We start from the raw sequence: 7,828 nt of genomic DNA on the forward strand, positions 1-7,828 counted from the left end.
TAACTTGTATAAGAATTTAGCGAGAATATGATCTGGAGTAGCGTTTCTACTAGCGTAAATAGCAATTGGTTGAATCCAATCTTGCATAAATGGCATAAACATCAATACTAATGCATGATTTGCTAATTGATTTTTTTTTTTTTTTTTTTTTTGGACATCAGTCGTGAGATCTCCGAAATCAACAAATACGTCCATTTTAAGGGAATAATTATTAAATTGAATGTCTTCTCTGAGTTTGACCTCATCGAATATTGCCATCTATTTTCATATATTTAATCATTTCGGTAAATTAGGGAAAATGTGATATAGAGCTCCTGGTTGTAATTTTCAACACACTCGCGGTTTTGCTGTCTTATGACTTTTGATATTAAAACAGTCTGATTGGTTATTTACCGAAAGCTGCCCATTTTTCCGCGAAATCGCTCTGACCCATTTCCCAAACTCATTTTTTTCTTTGGGAGATGAAAAGAAATGTCTTGTTACACTATTTCTGCTGTATTCCGATCTACAACCCGGAACAAAACAGTACGGCATTTTTTGTAATTATTTTGTAAACCACCACATAATATTCTTTTGTCACTGGTTACTTCAAAGCACAACAAATTGAAGACATCTACATAACTCTCAACAACAAAGCATATTAACACCCTTAGAAATTTTCATCATTAAACGCGCTAGAAATATATTTTCGAGGTGTCTGACTTCAGACAACAGATGGACCCTAACGATCGAAGCGCCACTAATTGTCAGGTCCGCCACCGACAATGAGAAAGCATAGAAGTGCGTACACTATTTCTTCTATTCGTCCTGCTCCCACCATGAGGTTCTTACTATGAGCTACGGCGCACGAATGCGTTTGCTTTCACGAGGTAACGAAATACCTATATCTGTCACATCCTGTACAGTACGAGTCGAAAAGAATAAGAGCGCTGGAGAGACCTAGAAACAAATGGTGGGATCAATATTGAAGAAGACTCAAAAGGCATATTATGTGGTCTAACACTTGTTGATAACTACTACAATATCAAAATGTGTAATTATCCAGTGTTCATGTATGCATCATTTTAAGCTTCCTGTGGAACACGTTGTGGAGATAGTAACTTAATTCTCGATTACTTTTCTTATGGTCGTTATTTTTCCTAAATTTAGGAGAGAAAATGAAACAAGTTAAAGCGAAGGAAACTTGTACAATCTTGCAACACATGAGAAATAATGACAAGCAAATAAAATGAACGTTGACGATTAACATTCTGAGTTCTTTGGACAAAAAGTATCGAATACTTCACTATAAGGCCTACCTGCTTCTGTAAAAATAATTTCTCAATTTCTGCCGTATTAATGCTTTCCTTTTGCTGTCCGACTTGTAACTCTGCCATTGATCACATGGAGCGCTGGTGGTAGTTCCAGCCATAACGGTCCCAACTGTCACGTTTTTAAAGTCCCGTGTATAGTGTTAACGTAATTTTCCGACGTGATCTGCAAAATAGCGACAACGTTGCTAAGGTATGGGGCATTCCATGTCAAATCAACACAAAAAAGTGGACTTTTCAACCCGACGACCTCAGATTTTCATTAAATTTGGTAGGATGGTAAAGAACTTTAAGTTAAGTAATTATGTAAAATTTTAGCCCTCAATAATGCACGATATCCCTACAGCAATTCTGTCAATACGAGAAAAAATGTAAAATGTCGCATACTATGTCAACAAAAATAATTCATAACTTCTCTTCTAATTGAGGTAGAATCTTAAACTTGGGCTTATTTTAAAGCTAAGGGATCATACGTTTCAATAAAAATAGGTTTGCATCAAAGTAATGAATTCTTTATTGAATAGTCACGTGAAACACATTTTAACATTGAATATCTATAAATGCGGGACATAAATTATTTCGCGAAAAATGTATGTTATAGAGGTAAGAGTATTCTCCCTTTGGTGTAAGTTTCATTTTGGAAACGTTTCAGGAATATCAGTAAAAAAATATATCAATGTATTGGTTTGTAGCACTTAACCCCGTCTTACACCAACACTGCATACGCACGAGTTCCTACTTGTTGATAAGCTGCGCCGTCGATCTGTCAGGCCGTCATGAGTGGCAGTTTATACAGTCTTCAATTTATGCAAAACGTGCAATCTGTTTCAAGTGCAGTGTCGTTAGTTTTCGTAGTATGTGGTAGGTTTGTGCGATGTAATGGAGTCACGTTTTAAGTTATAGGCCTATGTTTGCTGCAATCCCTTCGAGAAATCAGGGCACTGTAATCAGAGGAAAAATTTAAGAAGTGTTATATCGTGGATGCTTAATGTATTTCCTGATTTAAAACAGGAACAAAAGGTGTGCGCTATGTGTCGCAAAGAAATAAAAATATAATATGATGCTATTACTCAGAATTCTCATAATGACTCTAGTAATGAAGAATACGTCGACTCTACAGCTAATGTAAGTTCATTAAATACAAGTCTTTTTGACCAAGGTGTGTTCCTTATTAAACAAGAAAGGCTACAACAAGAGAAATATAAGAGACAGAAATTTGAAAATATTGTAAAAGACAAAGTCTTCGATATAAAAATGCCGAGGAACCAGGACCTTTCTGATTCTGAAATTTTGTCTCAGTTGCAGGAAAATTTTCAAAATTCAGGTAAAAGTGAGAAAATCACCATTTTAACACTACTACCTAAAAGCTGCAGCGTAAATAATATAAAAAAGAGTTTCTTTCAGCTTTGGAATATATAATTCGGAAAGCCAAAGTCCTGGCAAAGGGAAAGGGAATTTTGTGTTCACCAAATCCGAAACCTGGAAAACCCTTGCTCGCGGCTGTTGCCGGTAAAGTTAAAGAATTCTGTTGTTCTGATGTTCTGACGAGATAAGCAGAATGATGCCTGGTAAGAAATATTTGTTGTGATTAAAGAATCAGGGAGTAAATCACATGAGCAGAAATTAATTATATGCAGTGCTTAAAAATTCTAACCCTGACCAAGAAATTGTATTCTAGCTGGAGTTAGTGGACTATACTGTCTGTGTTTGTGTCCTATCAGAATGTAAAACTTATGCTGGAAGCAATTTATTAAAGTTTCAGGTCTACGTGGATTTCAAGAAAATGTTTCTTTATACTTTCCAACTTAACATTTCTTGGCTACTATGGTGTGCAATCCTCCTCATATAAATTGCTTGTTCAGGATATGTACAGAATGTCCTGAACCATTCAAAATAAGAGAGGGTTTAGAGAAATGTTTCGTATAAAACTGCAGTGAATCAGTGACCTACAAGCAGTGGATGACGACTGACCGATCAACGCTTGAGACTATAATGAAACCCACAGACAAATTTTTCGACTGTCTCTTGGAGAAACTTGGTGATTTACTGACTCACTCATTTATATCATCTGAACAAAGTAAGTTTCTACGTGATATGAAATCATTTCTACAGCCATGCCTGCTTGTTGTGTTATGCGACTTCGCTGAAAACTATTATTTCGTAATCCAAGATGAAATTCAGTCATATCACAGGACTAATGTGCAGACAACCATTCATACTTTCGTAATATATCGTAACGAATCGTCATCCGATACAGTCTCCATTAAAAATCTGGTAATAATTTCACACTGCCCGAAATATGACACTACAGCTGTACATCTGTTTCAAAAATATCTAATGGAGTCATTAAAACAAACATCTGTAATTCACCACAAAAATTATGTATTTCTCCGATGGATTCTCTGCTCAGTATAAAATTAGAAAAAAATATCCTGAACCTCACATTACATTTGGATTTCCAACAGAATTGCATTATTTTTGCATATCGCATGGCAAAAGAGCATGCGACGTTGTAGGTGGGACACTTAAAAGGTTTGCGGCTTGTGCTAGTTTGCAGAGACCATCCGATAAACAAATAACTACACCTAGGGAATTGTACGACTGGACAAGGCATCATCTCCCAAACATTAATACCGTTTATGTGGCTAAAAAAGGCTATACTGAAGAGGAAAAAATGCTTGCTCTTCGATTTGCAAAATCCACCGCAGTGCCTGGAACACAAGTTTCATACAGTCCTGCTGTTTAGGATGGGTATTATACTTGCTAAGCAGTTTTAAAATGCAGTTGAAACACCGCAGCATCCTGTCTGGAAAGATGATCAGGCTATTTCATCTCAGTAATGAAAGGTAAGCATTTCTTACAGAACTTCAGGTTTAACAAAATCCATTTGACAATAATTTATTTCAGGTAATAATTAAAAAAATTCGAATTATGTACTACTTGTTAAATTACATAGCGACATTCAAGAATATGATCAAATATAATTAAATGCAACGAATGTGTGGGACATAATTATCGCAACTTATACGGTTAGCTTACGCTTGCTGTGACATAATAATTTTTATCTTTATAACCTATGAAGATTCCAAGTTGAAACTTATCAGTTCATTATATCACTAATTGAGGCGTACTATATATTTTTTTCATTAAAATAGAAACCCCCGCATTTTTAAATATGAATATATGAAAATTGTTTCACCATGTTTTTTTAGTGTAATTGAATACATGCAGAAAACAATATAAGTAATAAAAACTATCACATATTAAGAATGTATCACCCAATTTTTGTAAATTTATCTGGAGACGTTGTTGAGATATATAATTTTAATTGAAGCGGCGTGCTTACAAAAATGTGATTTTTCTTCATGTTTGAAACGCCACTGACAGAAAACGAAAAGCACAGGACATATGAAACTCGGCAGTTTTAGTTAGCGCGGCAGGTCAAACAAACCCTCAAATTTTGAAAGAAATCTGAGTCGGTCGGGTTGAGCGCCTTGTTGATTTGATATGGAATGACCCGTATGTATCCACGTTTCATCTTAAAATCCACATTTTCCAACGCAAAATTATGACATTTCTTGTGCACAATAAGTGTTCTTCAACTAAACCAATGCAATTAATATATATATATATATATATATATATATATATATATATGTATAAGGTTTTTAAAAATTAAAGAAAAGTAATAATAATAATAATAATAATAATAATAATAATAATAATAATAATAATACTTACTTACTTACAAATGGCTTTTAAGGAACCCGAAGGTTCATTGCCGCCCTCACATAAGCCCGCCAGCGGTCCCTATCCTGAGCAAGATTAATCCAGTCTCTATCATCATACCCCACCTCCCTCAAATCCATTTTAATATTATCCTCCCATCTACGTCTCGGCAATAATAATAATAATAATAATAATAATAATAATAATAATCACGTTTTTGATACACTCTCAGTCCGCTGAAAATGACAGTAGGAAGTTCCTTTCTGCAGAGAAATGCTAGTCTTCATCCCCTGATTGTGTTGAACTGTGATTATTAGTTTAGCCAGCTTAGTTTAAAAATGATCATTTATGCACTGAAAAATAAGATTTTTTATTTCCAAAATATTCATAAAAAAATTCTTGCTCTATTATTTCAAATAATATTACAAAACCCACAGTTTACATATAACATTCTCCATTTCACGAGCCCTAATTTGGTATATAAGTGACTTGTATATTTCAATATCTAGTGTATTTTATCTTGTTTTGAATAATGTGATAAATGAAGATGAAAGTTTGGGAGAACATACATATTTTATTTATAGGTATTTTAAAGATTCTTAGACCACAATATTCACTATTTCATTAGGTTTAATTCCATATATGAATGGAACTATTATTTTAATTTTTGAGGTTGTGTTTGAGTTTTGAAATTCTGAAAGCCTGCAGCTTTTCTTTGTTAAATAGCGTAGGTAGAAAGTTTATACTTAGTATATGATCACCAGGCTCTGGTCCTGGGCACAGAAACGCATGAAGTTGAGAACGCACTGACTATAGCGTTATGTTGATCGAGTGGGTGGGAGATGTAGTGTGCGTTACTTGGTGTCTTAACATGTAAACAGTCCGTCACAGTACGGCACAAAATATATTTCACCCTGTACAGATGCAGTATATGCAGTACATTCCTAGTGTAGACAATAAATGTCTACCATTAAAGTATTAACGTGAGTTGTAACCATAGACTTACTAAATAACTGCTAGACCGCTCACTAGCGCTAGTGTTATGTTCCCAAATTGAACAGTCGACGAGCGGCCATTTGTTTGGTAGAGCTGTATAAGTATGGTTCTTTCGTGTGCTGCTTTTTATTGCAGCAATGCACACGGATGTAACGATAAAGAAGGAAGGAATGTTATATTTCACTGGTTAGTTAATCCTTAATTTCTACGACGATTTTTTCTCCATATTATGTTACAGAAGACTAACTATTGTACTTGCCATGTGACTCTTTATGCTTCAAGTTTCCTCTGAGTAAAAATCCCCTTAACCGAAAGTGGATAGGTGCAATCCGCAGAGAGAATTTCTACCCTACATTGAATCATTCAGTGTGTTCAACTCATTTCGAAGATAGTAATTGCCTTTCAAACTACGTTATTATACACTGTTATTGTCCTTCACTCACTCTATATCATTCGTTTCCTTCAAACAGCTGTTGTTTCAGTGCATACATGAATAATAAAATTAGGCCTATTCACCGAACTTAAACATACAGAAACTGCATAAATTATAAAAATATATACATTTTTAATATAACTGATTGAAAGTAATTCCTGTCTTAGTTACGGATTAATGAAACATTTTCTTATGCTATTGCTGCTGCTACTGCTATTATTACTATTACTATTCCTGCTACTGCTGCTACTACTTTTTTGACTTCATGCAGCAGTTTAACCTACAGATTTAAATACAAAGTTGACATATTAATTCTTTTATTAACCGTGGTTATGAATGTTCACATTCAGAGTTCCTATGAAAATGATGCAAGTCTGAACACAGTACCTATGTCTGACAGCCAGGATTGTCGGGTATCCCAATTTAGGCGAGATTCTCCCAGTTTCCTGGTCGAGTCCCGATTAAAGGGAGTAGGGATTGACAAAAATCCAGATTTTACAAATATTAGCCTTGAACATATTATTTTAAGCAAATTAGTTTGTATTTCCCATTATCCGATATTTTATTTATATATTGACTCAAATGGTATCATTGTAAACATAGAGACAATCCGCGGATATTTAGGAAGTCTATGAGGTAGCTCAGCTGATTGCCGTAAGGCAACTAAACTCGCAAAATAATACTTCTTCTAGTTCTACCGCATTGTTGATTATTCAGTTCCGGTCCCTAGTCGCTGTTCTCGCAATTAGTAAACATTGTGTATTTCAAGTGCGTTGACTGGCAAGAAACATAGCGTTTTGATTCGTACTTTACACTAATAACAGAGACGTACAATTGCTGCGTTTTGTAGTTTAGTGAACTATGTTTAAACATGGATTCATCGTCAGATAGTGAAACTATTGCAGTACCGGTTCCAAAATTAATTTATTAGCAAATTGTTAAAACATAGGCAATTCACGGTCAGTAAAAGAAAAAAAATATTGTCGTGTTCACTGTACTGTGTGTCCTTCGTATTTTAGTGTTTCTCAGGAGGTGAATAGGCCTATTATATTAAAAAGCACGTGAACACTATGCAGAAAACTGCTATAAATCTTATGATAGGCTAAATTGTTGACAAGTCTAATATGTCTTAGGTTAGCTTCTGAAATCTCGACTTCCCTCGCAGAAAACCTAGCAACTCTGCTGACAGTAGAGACACGGTATTAAAGGTATCGCAAAGGAAGCATTGTTCCTTTAAACATAAACATTTAGCTTTCGGATACGCAATACAGCACGTATTCAATTAGCGGTTTCGAAATCCCGCGCGTTTTCTACCTAACAAATGGCGGCTTTCTGCTGCTTCAATTTGGGAACATATTTC

The sequence above is a fragment of the Periplaneta americana genome, unplaced genomic scaffold (genome assembly GCF_040183065.1).
Source record: "Periplaneta americana isolate PAMFEO1 unplaced genomic scaffold, P.americana_PAMFEO1_priV1 scaffold_20, whole genome shotgun sequence".
NCBI classification, from domain to species: Eukaryota; Metazoa; Arthropoda; class Insecta; order Blattodea; family Blattidae; genus Periplaneta; species Periplaneta americana.